Here is a 16434-nt window from a genome sequence, read left to right on the forward strand (position 1 = left end):
ACCTGCCCCAGCCCTGCTTCTAAATGGGATTGGCGATAGGATGGGAGTAGCCTTCCCCATTTCTTTGTTGTCCAGATGAAATTCGCATAACATAAAGCCAACCATTTTAAAGTGATAAATTCAGTGGCACTTCAGCAAAATTCACGATATTGTACAACTGCCTCTCTGTCTAGTCCCAAAACAGTTTTATTTTCCCGAAGGAAGACCCCCAACCCCAAAAAGCAATCTCCCCCCGCTTTTGCCCCCAGTGCCTGGCAACCGCCAATCTGTTTTCTGCCCCATGGGTGGGTTCTTCACATGGGGCTCTGTATTCCATATACATGGAATCATGCCGGAGGTCACGTTTTGCGTCTGGCTTTTCCTCACGAAGCATAGCGTGTTTGAGGCTGGCCCACGCTGTGGCAACGCGTGTCAGCACTTCCTCCCTCCGTGGCCGAATGGCATTCCATTGCAGGGACACACCGCCGCTTTTGTCCGCTCATGGTCGTCTAGGCTGTTTCTCAGTCTTTCCACCAAGGACGTGTATTGGGACCTGTCCCTCATATATCGTCATTCCTTGTCACTTCTTTGACTAAACTATCACAAGTTTTTGACTCAATTATAGAGGAATATTCATCACTCTATAACTCTCCCCTACAGACCACCCGATTCCTTATTAAAGCCTCCTTTAACCCCACTTGGAATCAACTTCTCCCACGTACTTTGAAAGAAAACCAAAAATCTTCCCTCAGAGTTTATCAGGCAAAGCGTTTTTGTTTGTTTGTTTGTTTGTTCTGTCCGACAGAATCACTTTAGAGAAAGTATTCTCACAGAGCTGCAATGTCCTAGCAGGCATTTCTGACTGAGCTGGAGAAATCTGGGCCAAATAAATGGGCCCCCTGAGATCCCACGTTGCCTGATCTCCTTTGTGCTTCCACATGCTTTGGTGGATTAAGCATTAAGCACTTAACTGAAAAGGGGAAAGAAGCCAGCCGCTTGAGTGTTGGAGCAAAGTCACCAAGGAAAGAATCAGCAGCGCTGCCTCTGCCCAGCCTGTCTTCCCCCACAGGCCCCTGCACAGGCCTCTCGTGTCGCGCGGAAACTCGAGGAAGGGACTGTGGCTCTTTCACTTCTTCCCTCCAAGGATCTTCTCCCATGGAGCAGAAATAACCTGTATTCACTGGTCCCTCTTACCCAGAGAGAAAACGTTGACTAACGCTTAAGAATAGCAACATTTCTGTGGCCAAATTTCACTGACCATTTCTAGGGTTTGTCGTTAATGATTAAACATCAACCATCAACATCTTGATCTATTGAACAATTTAAAGCAAATTTATCTAAACAATATGACTCCTATTTCTTGTCCAAAGTAAATACTAGGCAAACTGCTGGAAGATTCTGTGTAGTATTTTCTGATCCCAGAGATCAAGTGAGAACATTTTGGTCTGGGTGAGGTTCTTCAGGAGCTGATGGAAGATGCAGAAATCATCAGATAAGAAGCCCGAGGACAGATGCCTCCCCTGGGTGAGCCTCTCTCAACTGGCAACAACAACGGGAAGATTTCAGAGGTAAGCTGTCTTTTCACATCCCCTGCTGTTTGGGGCATAGGCTATTACAGGGATAGGGGAGGTTGAAAGGGAATATATTCTGCAGTATAATTAGAAGCATATATTACTAGTCTAGAGAGTTTTGCTTACAGGGGCCAGAAACAAAGCACAAATTAGCTTAAGCCTAAAAAGATGACTTACTGGTTCATCAAACTAGAGCTTTGTGGCCACAGCCGTCTGCTCTCACAGCTGAACGGAGGAGCTCACCCTGCACCACCCCCTCTGCCTTCCTCTGTGTTGTCTTCACCGTTAGGCAGTGGCCGGGGCAGACAGCTCCACCGGAACCAAACCAAGGAGAGGGGTAGTTCCCCAGAATAAAAGCCAGAATCTCGGGGTAGACAAGAACAAGAGATTCTCCCGCCGGAGGTCATCAGAGTGACCTCCGTGAATCTCGCCCGGAGGTGCCGCAGGGACTGATCTCAGGGCACCTCCCCAGCATCTGCTCCGTGCCGAGCGTTTTGTGCTAAGTGACAGCGATGCACCGATGAGCACGGCATGCTCTGCCTCGTGGAGCTTGTGTGTTAAGGTCAATACACTTTTCTATGACGCCAGCCAGACTAGCCTCTGTCGCGAATCCACACAACAGCTGGGTGGGGAGTGTCACGGGCCAGATTGCCTCCAGGCAGAGCCTGACACAAGGATTGGGTAAGTGTGATTTTCAGAGGGGTGGTGTCCTTAGGGGAAGAGAGGGAGAGGGAAACGGAGTGGAGCAGGGTGAGGAGCTAAGCAAGAACGGGGTCTCAGCGGGACTTGGCTCCAGCCTGGTCCTGGAGCTCTGGAGCGTGAGTTGTACGGTGGAGGTGGTCCCAGCTCCAGGCAAGAGGGCTGGTGCCCCTGTGCCAGTCACTCCATGGCTGTGGGCCACCCTGGGTGGGCTGCGGGTGTGATATTCCAGACCAAGTGGCTCCCATTCTGCCACGACAATTCTCTGAAGTGGGCAGCTGTGAGTCGTGAATGACCAACACTCCCAGCAGCTGGGGTTGGGTCCTCTGGCTTGGCAAAGGCATCCGGGTGGAAGGTGGGCACCAACAGTGTGCATTATGGAGGGGATGATGTTGCTTACCTTTTCGATGTAGGGTGTAATGCCTGTTTATGTATTGGATAACAGCTTTTCTTCAATTTTTCAATTATTCAATTAGTTCAATGATATGACCAGAGAGCAAAATAATAGAAATAATAATAAGATGAGGAGATGAATCAAAACTCCCTATAAACCTTTCCTAGGACCTTGGTGATTCTCTTAGGAAAAAATAATCATGAAATGAAGGCCACACTATAAGCTGAGTCTTTCTCAACAACGCCCAGGGTATTGAGGGAAGTTAAGGGAACAAGGTTGAGTCACATAAACTGTGCTTGATGGCTGGAAGGGGCCATGTCCACCAAGAGAACTTTGCTCCCTAAAAACAGAAGCTCTGCCTGGTAAAGTCAGGGCAGTTATAGCCATTAATCATCTGTAACTGAACGCTTGTAATGGAATAAAATGGGAGTTGAAAACTCCAAATCTGATTTGTCAGTAATGGACAAAACATTCCATCTAGAGGGGCGCCCGCTGCAGATAAACAATAAGCAGTATCTTATGCTTTCTGCAGTTTCAAATGACTTCCCTCATCAGAAATTGCAGCTTCGCTGACCGCAAAAACTTTACAGGCATTAAGAAGATGGTAAGCCACCCACTGCATTGAGAGAGAACAGGAAGCCTCGGGAGCCCAGAGTCACACCGCAGCCAGGGTGGGGATGGGAGGCCTGCACCCAAGGACAGGAGAAATGGCACCGCTGGGTTTTGTGTGAGGGACTGACGTGAACACCCACCCTGCTCCCTTCTACACACACAGCACTCACTGCTACTCCATCACATTTGTGGGTATAACTTGGCCATGAGAGAGACTTCTGCCCGGGAAAGTAGCTTACGTGTTCATTACGTGAACTTCCTTAAAGACATGTCAGTGCCGCTATAGGAAGTATCGGCAGAAAGCTTACTCCCTAAAATGCTTCGGGTCCAATTCTAAGCCACTGTGTCATGCTCTTGACCCAATTCTAATCAAGCATCTCACTAAAAGACTTCCAATTCTCAATACCTCCCGCTTTGCCTTTGCCCCTTGTCGGCCCAGCAGATCTCTCTTGCCCTAGTGTGCTCCCCCCATCTCTCACTGTCAAGTCAGAGTCCAGTCAAGGTCAAGGTGGCCCTCCAAGACTTTCCTTCCAGGCATTGGTCACTGCTCCCTGCCTCCCCCATTCACCCATTGATGTCTAGTAGTGACACTGTCCCTTGCATCTCCCTCTACCCTGACCACAGCTTCCTAAAGAGTGCTTTGTTAAACCCTTCTAGAATTATACAACTGGGGTGGGCCCATTGTTTCCTGACTGTAGCAACATCCCCATTTTTTTTTTTATTTTTAAAAGTATTTTGGCAAGCCTCATCAAGAAAAAAGAGAAAATACATGCACGTTAATATCAGTAAAGAGAAACAATTGCAAATGTGGGAGAGTTTGTGAAGGATAGAGCAATTATATGGAACTCCATGTGAATAAATTTGGAAAACTGGAAAAAAATGGGTAATTCCCTAGGACCGTATAGATGAAAAAAATTGGTTTAAGAAAAAGAAAACAACCAGAAAAGAAAAGGCAACTAAAGATCTACTACCCTAAACAAGACTCTGGGGGCTAAGTGATTAAACTGGACAAGAGAATCTCCATGTTATGTAAACTGTTCTACAGCTCAGAAAGAGATGGGCATCTTCCCAACTCAGCTACCACCCTGGCGTAAATCCTGCACTAAAAGAAGCAAGTTAGAAGAAAATGATCCGTCGATTCTACTTAGGAATATGGATGAAAAACTATCCTAATAGAATACTAGCAAATTGAGCCTGGCAGTGGATTCAAAGAATAACATGGGTTCCTTCCAAAAATGGAAAGATGATTCGACATTATCTGTTACTGTAACTCAGTACAGCAAGAGATTAAAGGAGAGAATGGCTGTCTCACTAGATGCTAAAAAAACCCATTTGACAAAACTCAACCCCTATTCCTCTATCAGGTTGTTAGAAAAGCATCTCCTAGCAAAACAGAAATTAAAGGAAACTCCCTTAACTCGACGATGGGTGGCTTCTAGAAATTTGCAGCCAGCGAGAAGGGAGGAAGAACTAGCCATATAGCATAGAACTCAAAAGCAAGGCCTTTGGACTTTTCAATTCAATTTATTTATAGTAGATAATGTTTTATGCTTTAAAATTCAAAAGACATAAAATGGTACAGAGTGAAACCCTCTTCCCCGGGCCATCCGCCAGGCACCCCGTTGCCCTCCCAATAAACAAAGAACACCGTGGCCTTCTTGGTTATCCTTCCAACACTAGTCGGGGCGTTTGCTAGCAAATTCTCAAATATTTTTTTGACAATGATAGGAAACACTAGTTCTTAGTTTTTGTAATACATTGTTCCATACTGGTACATGAAAAGCTTCCTGATTTTTTTTCCTGGCTAGAAAGCATCACGTTAGATCAATACCACATACGTTTATTCACCTAGCCCTCCCCTGAGAGATACTCAGGTTGTTCCAAACTTTTGCGACGACAAACAATGCTGCTATGAGTAAGCTTTACACGTGTGTCATTTGTGTACATGTGTGTGTACGTAGGATTGTGTACTAAAGAACTTGGCCTTGCGCAAAGAGATGGTCTGGTTTTTGCCCTCAGCTTCTGAAAGGTGATCCGTGCCGTACTTGATAAGCGAGGCTTTGTTCAGGGCTTCGACCTGCCAGAAGGATCAGCCACGTGACTTAGGATGGGGGCTTCGGGCCACACAGCATTGGTCACCCTGGGCCCTAAGTTCCAGTGCTGATTGCATGTTTCTGTGGTTCAGGTTCTTAATTCTTCTGAATATTGTGTGAGATGTATTTTATTTCTTTCTCTTTCAGAAAGTGTGATCGGGCTGCCTTTTACTTTGGAAAGCTGCCCACTTGCTTCATTCCCTGAGGACCAGACGCTCTTGACAAGACAGAAGAGAGCTCCCCGTGCTCGTCTGAGTAAATCACACTGCACCCTCCTCCCGGGGGACGAGGCTTGCCACTCTCTTACAAACCTGGGCTTACTCCTAACTGCGCGGCAAGCCCCGCGCCTCCCGTCCCTTCTCTCCACATAATTTCCCTCCTCTTTTTTCCACCGTGGCCGTGGATGTTACCAGAGACTGTTTACCTTCTTTCTGGTTATTGCACTTCCTGAGTTCTCCCTCATGGTTTCTATCTCTCCCTCATCTCTGGAGGGTCTCGCAGCTGTGGTCCACCTCTCCCCACCTCCCTCACTGAGTATGCCCACTCCTACAGACCACCTGGTCGACCTGGAAGGTCTCGGAGCCGCCTGACCCTTGGGGACAGTTCCTCTCACCTTGTGAGAGCTGCTCAGTGAGTTGTTTCATTCTGTGAAAAGTCAAGGAGCACATTCGGTCACATTTCCAGAAACTTCCTATGAAAAGAGTTGCAGGATGTCATTGTTGACAGCTCTTGACACCTTTAATAATTTATTGCTTGGACCCAACCAGAGTGGAAACTGGATTTTACTTCAGTTTTGTAAATACCAGTGAGGCCTTAGGCCAGCTGCCTAATATGACCGGGCCCCAGCTGGAAACATAACTTCAAAAGGAGTTTCTGGCTCCAGGATGTATAATTCCTAGTCCTTTGGTTAGTTGGAATCACACAAAATAAAGAGCATCTCGCCCATGAGCTCCTGTTGGCCTCACTCCTCCTGTCTATAGTTTCTGAACGTAGCTCGGCCCAGGCACATGATAGGCAGTCAAAAAGTTTTGATATTTGAGTGAATGAAGAAATGAATAAATGAATACACAGAGGATGTTAACAGACCACCTGTTTGGTGGTGGATGTGGCCAGTGACAAGACAGTCACGGAGTTGCAAGGACTAACTTCTCTCACCTCCTCTACGGTTAAGCAGGGCAGCCTTTGAGATCTTATTCCTCTTCCCCACCCCTCCCCCACTTCCGGCTCCTCCACCTGCTGAACCTCATACTTGGGAATGAACCCTCAGAGACCTGGGGAAAGTGCTTCCCACCCACTGGATGAAACACGCTGCACTTAATAACCAGTTAGGCTGCTCCCGAACTGCATCTTGTCCTGACCAATATCTGTAACTGGCTCTTAGGTAAACCGGCAGCAAACTTACCATTAGCTCTGGGAGACAGTTCTGTTGTCAAGTGTAAGGGCAGAACACTTGGCTTGAAGTCAGCATTCCTCCGATTCTCAAAGTGGCAGCAAATATAAGAGAATGAAATCTAAGGCTCATGCCAATGACAAGGGAGAAAAAGTGATGGTTATTGTAAATTTGTGGGTTTTTAATTTAATTGCATGCTTGGGTTTGTTGTTTTTTTTTTTAATATATGGAACGCTTCACGAGTTTGCGTGTCATCCTTGCTCAGGGACCACGCTCATCGTCTCTGTATTGTTCCAGTTTTAGTGTATGTGCTGCCGAAGTGAGCACGGTGTTTTTGGTTTTTTCAGAAAAACTGTCATTAAAGCAAAGGTGACTATTGCTGATCTCAAGAAATCATGACATTCTATTGATTTTCCACAAAAGTCACTTTATTGCATTGGCTTTAAATTCATTCTATCGGACCACGAGAGTACATTCCTCTGCAGATTTTCTTTTTGCATTACTTCCTTTTAAACTAATATTTATTTTAATAAAAACAACGTAAGCAAATGATCTTGGGAACAATACACAAGGGAAAAAGTGTTGGTTGCCTTGGCAAAGGAGAAGTAGATGGGCAGGGGCAGAAAAGAAGGCAGACTTTTTACTGTACCACTTGAATTTTGAAACATGTGAACATACTTTCTATTATAAAAACTTAATACTAAGGTAACAGAGGCACATAATTTAAAAGTTAATAGCATTAAAAGACAGGTCTCAGCCCTCCCTCTCCCCACCCGCACTCCACCCCATCCTTCAGAAGCTTCATTTTCAACTCTTTTGGCTGCTTCTTCTTTTACGTATTCTCACATCTTTAAGTCGGGTGTTCTTATTGCTACTTCTAACTTTATCAGTTTTAGAGGGTGCCTGTTAATTTCTAATGATAGTATTTGAGAATTTAGTTTCTTATACCCCACGACCTCCTGCTCCCCTGTCTTCTTCTTCACAATGTGGTTACGTAATAGCTTTTTGGTTTAAAAACAGCCAACGTATGTATTGTTCACGGGTGAGCCAGGTGGTTCTGATTTACTTCTTCCTCTTACAGCTTTCTATTTTCCCCTCGTTCTTATTTGCTTAATTTTCTGTGATATTTTTTTCAAGTAATCCAACAGATTTGTTACATGTCTAACAGTAATTTTTCCAAATGCCCAAGGACTCGAATTTCCCCCCAGAGTGTTATTTTTTTTATTCTGCCCTCCTGAGATTATCAAAGCTGGTCATCAGCGGCAGCCTCGAAGGTGGTTCGATCCCTTGCTAAGAGCCTTTGTTCACCCCAGCTTTCCACCAAGCCTGTGTTACCAGCACAGCCCTACTTGGAAAAAGGTCAATTCAATCCTGTTTCCTCAAGGGAGGTGCCCGCCCCCGCCCCCCAGGGGGCCACCAAAACCCCCTGCGTGTGCTTCCCTTGAATTTCCTCTCCTGCTTCTCAAGGTAAGTGAGGCTCCAGGTACAAATACGTGTCATCCACACAAGAACACATTTTAGCGTCACCAGCTGGCTGCATCAGCAAAGAGTGTGTTCATGTGCCTGGTGCCATAGTGGAGGCCCAGGACCAGACACATTCCCTGTGGTCAAAGACTTTGCAGTTGGGTTTATCTGCCGTAGAGGCAAATAGTCACTAATAATTAATAAGAGCTACAATACTGTTCTTTCTTTCCCCTTCCACCTCTGATGGATTTTTTTTTAAACTTAAACGTAATAGTCTTTGTCCAGTTTTCTGTTTGTTCTCTCCTTCTGTCTCTTTCCTTGGTTACCCTGTGTAAGCACGAACATCTCACTGCATAATGCAAGTATTTTCTTAATTTGAGGGGAAACTCATTTCACCACCCAAGCTTTCTGTCTGCATAACCTTTAACAAGTGGGTTAATCTTATTCCATTTCAGTTTCTCCGTTTGTAAAATGAAAATGATAATACAAATTATCTATTAGATTTGTCGTGAGCATTCAATGAGCAGACCAATGGGGAGAATTTAGCATGTTTCCTGACATTTTTATGCAGTCAATAAATATTAGTTATTGTTTGTTTATGGGAATTATTACTTTTCACCATCATCATCATTGTCTCTGGTCTAGAAGGGAATCTCAGTGCATAATTTCACCGTCTTCTAGTGTTCAGTGTTGCTGTGAAGTCGGAAAGCGATCCGACTTCCATTCCTCTGTAAGTGAGCTAACTGTTCTCTCGCTCGCCAATCTTCTCTCCATCGTCAGCATCGTGAAAATTCACAATGAAGTGCTTGTTTGCTTCTTTTCTCAACTATTGTGCTGGGCACTCAATTTAGCACTTTCAACCCAGACCTTATTTTTCTCCAAATTGGGGATTTTTCTTATGTTACTTCTTACGTTCTCTCCCCCCATTTTCCCTGCTCTATCCCCGAATCCTGCAACAAACACCATAGGATTGTCGAGTACTCCAAAGTCCCCAGTAGGCAGAGGGTCTGTGGATACAAAATTTAATTTTAATCTTTTTCCTTTTCAAAGAAATGTATTTAAAAGATGAGCAACCCAATAGAAAAACATGAGTAAATGATACATACTCCCAGTTCACCAAAACAAACAAGAACAAACAGCACGTGGGCAATAACATATAAAACGATGCCCAAAATTATTGTCAATACTTGGATAAGGTTACATCATTCTCTCTTTGTTATAAGAATAAAGGTGGAAAATTTTATATTTTCCCAGATTTTATATTCTCACTGTTTTTTGTTTTGTTTTGTTTTCTCGAGCCAACAAATGTCTCTCCGGGGCCCATCATAATTTTTTCCTATATCAGAAGAGCTAGGTAGGCTTACAATTTCAAAACAAAAACGAACTCAAAGACAGAAAGAGCCTAAACATACTCACTTCTTTAGTCTTCCTGCCTGCCTTCTCTGATTCCCATTATCCACGGTCTGGTTTATTTTGGTATCGAGTCCATGCTAATAGCTGGGAAATTACCGATGTCGTCTTCACAGTGGTGGCCTCAGAGCCTGACATTTCTGTATTTAAAAACAACACAATACCTCACAAATAAAACTAACATTTTAAAAATTGAAAGGCTAGGCCAGCGCGCCACATATCACCTCTCATGACTTTGCTCTGGAATGATGTTTAAATTACATTGTTTAGAGGAATGCAGTTAGCTCTCTCCTCTTCTCTGCAAAGAACAAGAGGAGACAAAGGAATTTATAAATGGAGGGACACGAGAAAGGCCTTGAGGATGACCTGTGGTTCCTCCACGTCAGAATTTTGTCTCCACGTCATCAGCTAGACTGTGGGGTGGGACCCCAAAGAGTCTGTTGCAGTTCTGCCTCATCAACATGTGACATAACCAGCATTCCCGACCGTATCTGAACCCATTTTAAGACCTTTGTATTACTTTTGAAAGTTCCACCTATAGTCTTCCCAAATCCTTTATAATACACCTATATTATAATAATATATTGAATATCTACATTGTCCTAGGCATTGTTCTAGGAACTTTTCATACATTAGTGGACAAGATTAAGATCCCTACCATTCTGGAGCCTTGATTCACTATGATTCATACACAACTAAGGAAGAGTCAGGTTGAGTTGAGTATAATTGAATGGTTGGCATGTTACATTGTCTATTTCTGTTAGTCAGGTTAGGCTGGACTATGCTGAGATAACAAACAATCCCTGCAATTTCAATGGCTTCACATAACACCAGGTTATTTCTGACTCACTCCCTGTCTGTCCGGTGTGGGTTGGAGGTGCTGTGCTCCATGCAGACACTTGGGAACCCAGACTTCCAAAGGCATCGCCACCTGGTAGCTGCCCCAGTGAGAATGTGTGACTTCTTCAGTCTCCATAACTGAGAAGGAGTAACCTGGAGAGTCGCACACTGGCTTTAAAATAAAATGTCCCATACCAGGGACAGAGGTTACTTCCAGTCATACGCAATGGCCGAAACCAAGCACAAGGCCCCACCTTCCTGCAAGGGAACTAGGAAACACGGGGCAGCCTGAGCAGTATATATCCCTTCCACAAGACTTATTTAATATTTATTGATTTTGTTTTGCAGTTTTCCTTTTGTATTTTTGAGCCAATAAATGTTCTTTCAAGCCACGAATATTTGCACGAAAAGCCACAAGCTCTGAATGCTGTTCTGTAATTATAATAGTTTGTGTTTACTGGCAGCTTTTTATGTGCCAAGCACCTTATAGGAACTTCTATGTGTGTGTGTAAATGCGCAGCTCATTCCCACCAGCCCTGTAACATGGGTACAGGGGGTCCCTGTCCCCCTCCTACAGCTGAGGAAATGGAAGCACAGAGAGGGTGAGTCACCCAGCTAGTAAATGGCAATGCCCGAATTTGTACCTCCTAGTTACAGTGCCTTTTAACACTTGAGGGATAACACAGCTGTGGGACTTTCAGTACTTATCTTGTCTGCCTGTACCAGCATTTATGGTCACAATAATGAAAGAGCAGAGAAAAGAAAGGGGAAAAACAGGACTCCTCCTGCCCAGTTCAAGACCAGTAGCGAGCAGTTCTTATTTACTTTTGGGTGTGTTTCCACCCAGCACAGGCCTATAAAGAGATAGGAGAAAGAGACAGGGGCCCTCCCCCTTCAAAAGCGTGGCATTTCCATCCGCACTGCAGTGTGCCTTCTGATCAAGTGAGATAAAACACTCACGCAGCCAGAGCTGTCCCAGGGGAGTTCATTTTCTTTCCACAGGCACATCTAATGTGGTTAAAGAGGGGAAGCCATTAAATAGAAAAAGTGCACCAAGGTAACGACCTTCATCATTGTGCCCGAAGCAAATACGAATGTCGTCAGTCCCATTCGAGACGGTGCCTTACCCCAAACCTGGCGATTGGAGCTCGGGAGGACATCCGTGTCTCAGCACACCCTCTCGCAGACATGTCCTTTATGTCCGGGTTTCCTTGGATGTGTCGCCAGGGAGGGCAAACCAGACTCAGCTGCACACTAGGACGCGTGAGCAGGCACACGCTCATGCTAGGGCGGCGGTCTTCAACCTCGTTCCTCTCACGGCACGCATAAACTCAGTACTGAAATTCCACGGCCCACCAGAAAACCTGTTTTTTGCCGATCTGACAAAAAATAGGTGTAATTTTGATTCATTCACACCAGGCAGCTATTGTTGGGTTGGCTGTTGTCATTTTTTTTTTTAATTTGACAATCTAAGGGGAGAGAGGGTAGTGCCCCTGACGAAATAGTCAGGTAGTGCATGTTTTAAAAATTGCTGAGCACAGCTGTTGCAAATCGCTGACCTAGAGTAAGAAGCCGCGCTCCCGAGCCCGGGCTGTGCCATTCCATTTATATAAAGTTCAAGAACAGGCAAAACTTATTTATGGTAACAGATGTCAGAATAATGATTAATCTTTGGAAGAGGTACAAGGGAACATTCTGGAGTGATGGAAATGTTTTATATCCTGAACTAGCTGGTGTTTACACATTAAACATTCATCGAACTAAGTGCTAAGGTTTGTGCATTTTACTGTATATACAGTAGACCTCATAAATGTACCGTATTCACCTCTCTCACTAGAAATCACTAACCAGGCAGTACATGATTCTGCCATCCTGGGGTGAGACAAACCAGGAGTCGCTCTCACATACATTGAAATCGCTTAAACTCTCTAAACCCCAACTGCTACATTCTTTAAAAAAAAAAAAAAAAAGCTAGTCACTATGCCTACCTTCAGGCATTCCTACCTACACATGCCTTAGCCCTAAACACAAAAAGCTCTGTTTATATTTATGAATCCATATATACATATATATGTATATGTGTATATATATATATATATGTATATGTATATGTACATATATAAAACTCTGTGGCCCACCAGTACTGGTGACAGAATCAATAGCACCCAACAACTGGCCCACAGTTCCTAAAGGGAGGAAGAACTTAATCTTCAAACAGCTCCAGAGGTGAGTGGGGAGGGGCTCAAGGAGGTGCACATCCAGAAGTGCAAGCTTGGAAGTGGATCCTGCAGAAGTTTCCGAGACAAAAAGGCAAGCAGTGGGGGGTGAGGGGAACCCGGCTGCCCTGGAAGCCCATGTGCCTAGCCCAGCCCAGGCCGCTGTGTTCGGCTGGGTAGGTGGCACAGGGCAAAACTCCAGGGCTGCAGTTCGCGTGAACGGTGTCCCCTGCGGCTGTGTCGGGCAGGGTCGCTGAGGGAGGCACCACCAGAAGGCTGAGATCTCATCCATGAATGTCCCACCTTCTCCAGCAGAAAAACCTCTCAGGATAGAATTTCCTCTGGACTGCATCAGCCCTTCAGCTGGTGAGTTCTCAAAAGGGCAAAACTTATCAACACAGCGGGACTTGGTTCTCTCCCTATCTGAGTGTCCTGTTTCATTCACCTCCCCTGGGAACGTGCCAGGAAAACTGAAAGGCAATGGTGGCCCCAGACACCACAGCAGCGAAGGTGTGAACCCCTGCGACTGCACTTTGGGGGGTTGGGGACCCCCGTGCCGGCCATGTAAGTGAGCCCACCCCCCAGCATCTGCTGATGGGAGTAGTATTGTATCACCATTCATATGGATGAACCTCTAGCTGTGGCTGATTTGGAGCTTTGCTACATATAGCACGACCGTGATACAAACAAATTTTTGATACATCAATGAAGTCCAAACAAGGAAGAAAACGGTGCCATAAACAAAGAGAGACTTTGAGGCCAGAGGAATCAGTGAAAGCTAAAATTCACTCCAGGTCGAGAGAATGTCAGACCCAAATGCAGACCTCAGAGGCTGGAGGGCGAAATTACAAAACGTGATGGCAAAGTAAATCTGGGTAAATGTGGACTTGACTTCATAATAATGTATCAACATCAATTTATGAGTTGTGATAAATGTAACAGGAGAGAAAATTAGGTATGAGGTACACAGAAACTCTCTATGATATTCTGGCCACTTTCCTATAAAGCTGAAACTTCTAAAGGGAGAAGTTTACTAAAAAACATTAACTTTCAAAGAAGTAAAAAATACACGCGTAAAGTTATAAAGTCATAGCAATAATGACTGTAGGTCTCTTAAATCAAAACCATTGTGGGTGGATATTGGGCATTGTTATTTCTTTTTAGATGAAAAGACATTTTATTTCTATTTTAATATATAACATATTAGTGCATATACCTGATTGCAGGCACAGTATTCTTTTTTTAAAGTGCCCGAGAAAGAGAGAGGCAGAGACAGACAAAAGCACAGGACACGGAGAAGGAGGGACATTGTAGGTGTTGGGGACTACATTGTGTCCCCCTTTCCCCCCAGATTGAAGCTCTAACCTTCAGTGTGACTATATTTGGGAGGCAGGGCTTTTAGGAAGGCAGTTAAAATTAAACGAGGTCATAAGCTAATCATGTTGCTCATGAAGTTAGAAAAAGAACAATGAACATTCAAAAAGTGGAAAGAAGGAAATAAAATTAAGAGCAGAATTAGGTGTAATTGCAAACAAAGGCACACTGTAGAGAGAGGACTGTTAATAAAAATGACAACAGAATTGTGGCTGAGAGACAAGAAAACTATGAAAAGAATGCAGAACCCGGTCAGGCAGAAAAAAAGAAAGAAAGAAAGAAAAGAAAAATTGAAATCAATCAAGTGGACAAGGAAATTAGGTGTATTCCAGCTAGGAGTGCAGAATTTCATTTTCCTAAATCAGGTGATTAAAAAGTGGAAAGAAGTTACAGTTAAAATTGGTGCCCCGGGAACATGTGAGGTGCTTGTTTACAAATCTCAGCCCCCCTAAAAGGATTTGGTTGGGTCTGGCAGTGGCTGCCACTCCCCTGGCATGGACCCGGCTCCGTTCTAAGAAAGAGTTAGCATGTGCCTGTCTGTGACTCACACAGAACTGGCCAAAACAGAAGTTCTGAGGACCCCAGAGAGTTCTTGTTTTCATGGGTTTTAGCTATCGATAATGAATGCATTAGAATTTACAACTAGAATTCAAAAATATTTTAGTCATTTAAAAATACCAAGAATTAATCCAATACATTGTTCACATACAGAAAAAGCAAAATGAGAATGATCCAAATACTCACAAATACCGAAAAGCCCAAGTGCACTGTGGTTTACTTATATAATAGAATATGCTATAGCTTATTTAAAAAATATTTTATTTATTTATTTTTAGAGAGAGGGGGAAAGGAGGAAGAAAGAGAAGGAGAGAAACATCAATCAGTTGCCTCTTGCGTGCTCCCAACAGGAGATCTGGCCCACAACCCAGGCTTGTGCCCTGACTGGGAATCAAACCCAGGACCCTTTAGTTCACAGGCTGGTGCTCAGTCCACTAAGCCACAGTAGCCAGGGCCAATATAACTTATTTTTTACTAAATCTATAGATAACAAGATGTTAACAACACATCTTGGGGTTAAAAAATAACCCTTTGAATGGAAAAGGCAAGTAGCAAAGAAATAGAAAATACAATACCATTTATGTAAATTAAGGCAGGGAAAACCAATTGGTAAAAAATAATTGAATGCCAGGCTCAATTTGGACCTATTTCAGTAGGCAGTGAGAGCTCATTATTGAATGGATGAGTCATCAAAAGATTTTGAGCAGGAAACCCACACTTCTGCAATGAAAATCAGTCTAGCAGCTTCTTAACCTGGGGTCCACGTGCAGAATTCAGGGGGCTTGTGCCCTTGCATGGGGGGAAAATGCCTCTTTATTTTCAGGCAGTGGACTAGCTCCCAGATGAACAGAGTCAGCAAAGCTCAATGGTACTGGCAGACCTGTGCCTGCACCCAGTGCGATCCCAGATATTTCCTGTTGCCTGCTAGTTACGGGAAATGTCTTTAAACATGCTTTACATTCATCGCAGTATTACACCTGCTGATGTAATTGCTTAGTGACAATAAAGAAGCACACAGGTATTACCCCACAAATTTGATTTTTAAGACATTTTGAAAATGCATGCACACACACCCGCCCTAGCTTGGAACCCTCCTCTCTGAGAGCTCAGAGGCTCCCAGGCCTAGCTCTCTAGGGAGGGCGCGCAGGCCCAGGACATAGCAGGGGCCTCAGCTCCTTCTTCTAGACAAGCAGGAGCCACGAAGAGGAGGGGTCCAACAGCAGCCAGGTTAGGCCTCTTGCTGGGATTATTGCAGGGATCGCTGGGGTCACCGGGGGTGGGCGGTGAACAGTCTCCCGGGCCGTTGAATGCCTGCAGTCCCCCATGCTGCACTTTCTCATTTTTCCTGTTTGGCCTCTTTCAGGCAACACATGTCCTAATTTTTGGCTTAATGCCACCTATATAAAATCGGGAAGGGGACAGTATTGCTCAATAGCTGGGGAGCCTGTGCCCCGGCCCAGCCAGGGCAGGTCTGCTAAAATACGGAGTGGGCAAAAGTAGGTCTACAGCTGGGGGTATGCGAAACTCGGAGTTTATTCTTGTATTCTTATTTATTAATTATTGTATTGTTTAGTTGCATTGCTTATTCTTATTATTGTTATTACTTCGAATCCTGACTTAGGATTTGTCATTTAGGTAATGATGGCTGGTAATTTAAGCTACTTCTGCTCACCCTTGTATGTGAGAAGGAATGTCTCTGCATTAGTTTGCGCTTTTGGCCCAGGTGACCCAAGGGTCAGTCTGCTCAGGGGCCTCACCCTCAGCTTGACAGGTGTTGACTGGTCTGCAGTCCTTGGAAAGGTGGGACCCAGGGCTCACCTGTGGGCGCCTATGG

General features: G+C 44.5%; 1 non-coding gene across 1 annotated transcript; it reads right to left on the reverse strand.

The window, feature by feature from the left end:
• Positions 1-6958: 6958 nt before the first annotated feature.
• LOC112310012 (U6 spliceosomal RNA) lies at positions 6959-7065 on the reverse strand. Its single transcript, XR_002975332.1, has one exon. It is a non-coding gene; the product is annotated as a U6 spliceosomal RNA (small nuclear RNA).
• Between the last annotated feature and the right edge of the window lie 9369 nt (positions 7066-16434).

Source organism: Desmodus rotundus, chromosome 8 (assembly GCF_022682495.2).
Source record: "Desmodus rotundus isolate HL8 chromosome 8, HLdesRot8A.1, whole genome shotgun sequence".
Taxonomy (NCBI): domain Eukaryota; kingdom Metazoa; phylum Chordata; class Mammalia; order Chiroptera; family Phyllostomidae; genus Desmodus; species Desmodus rotundus.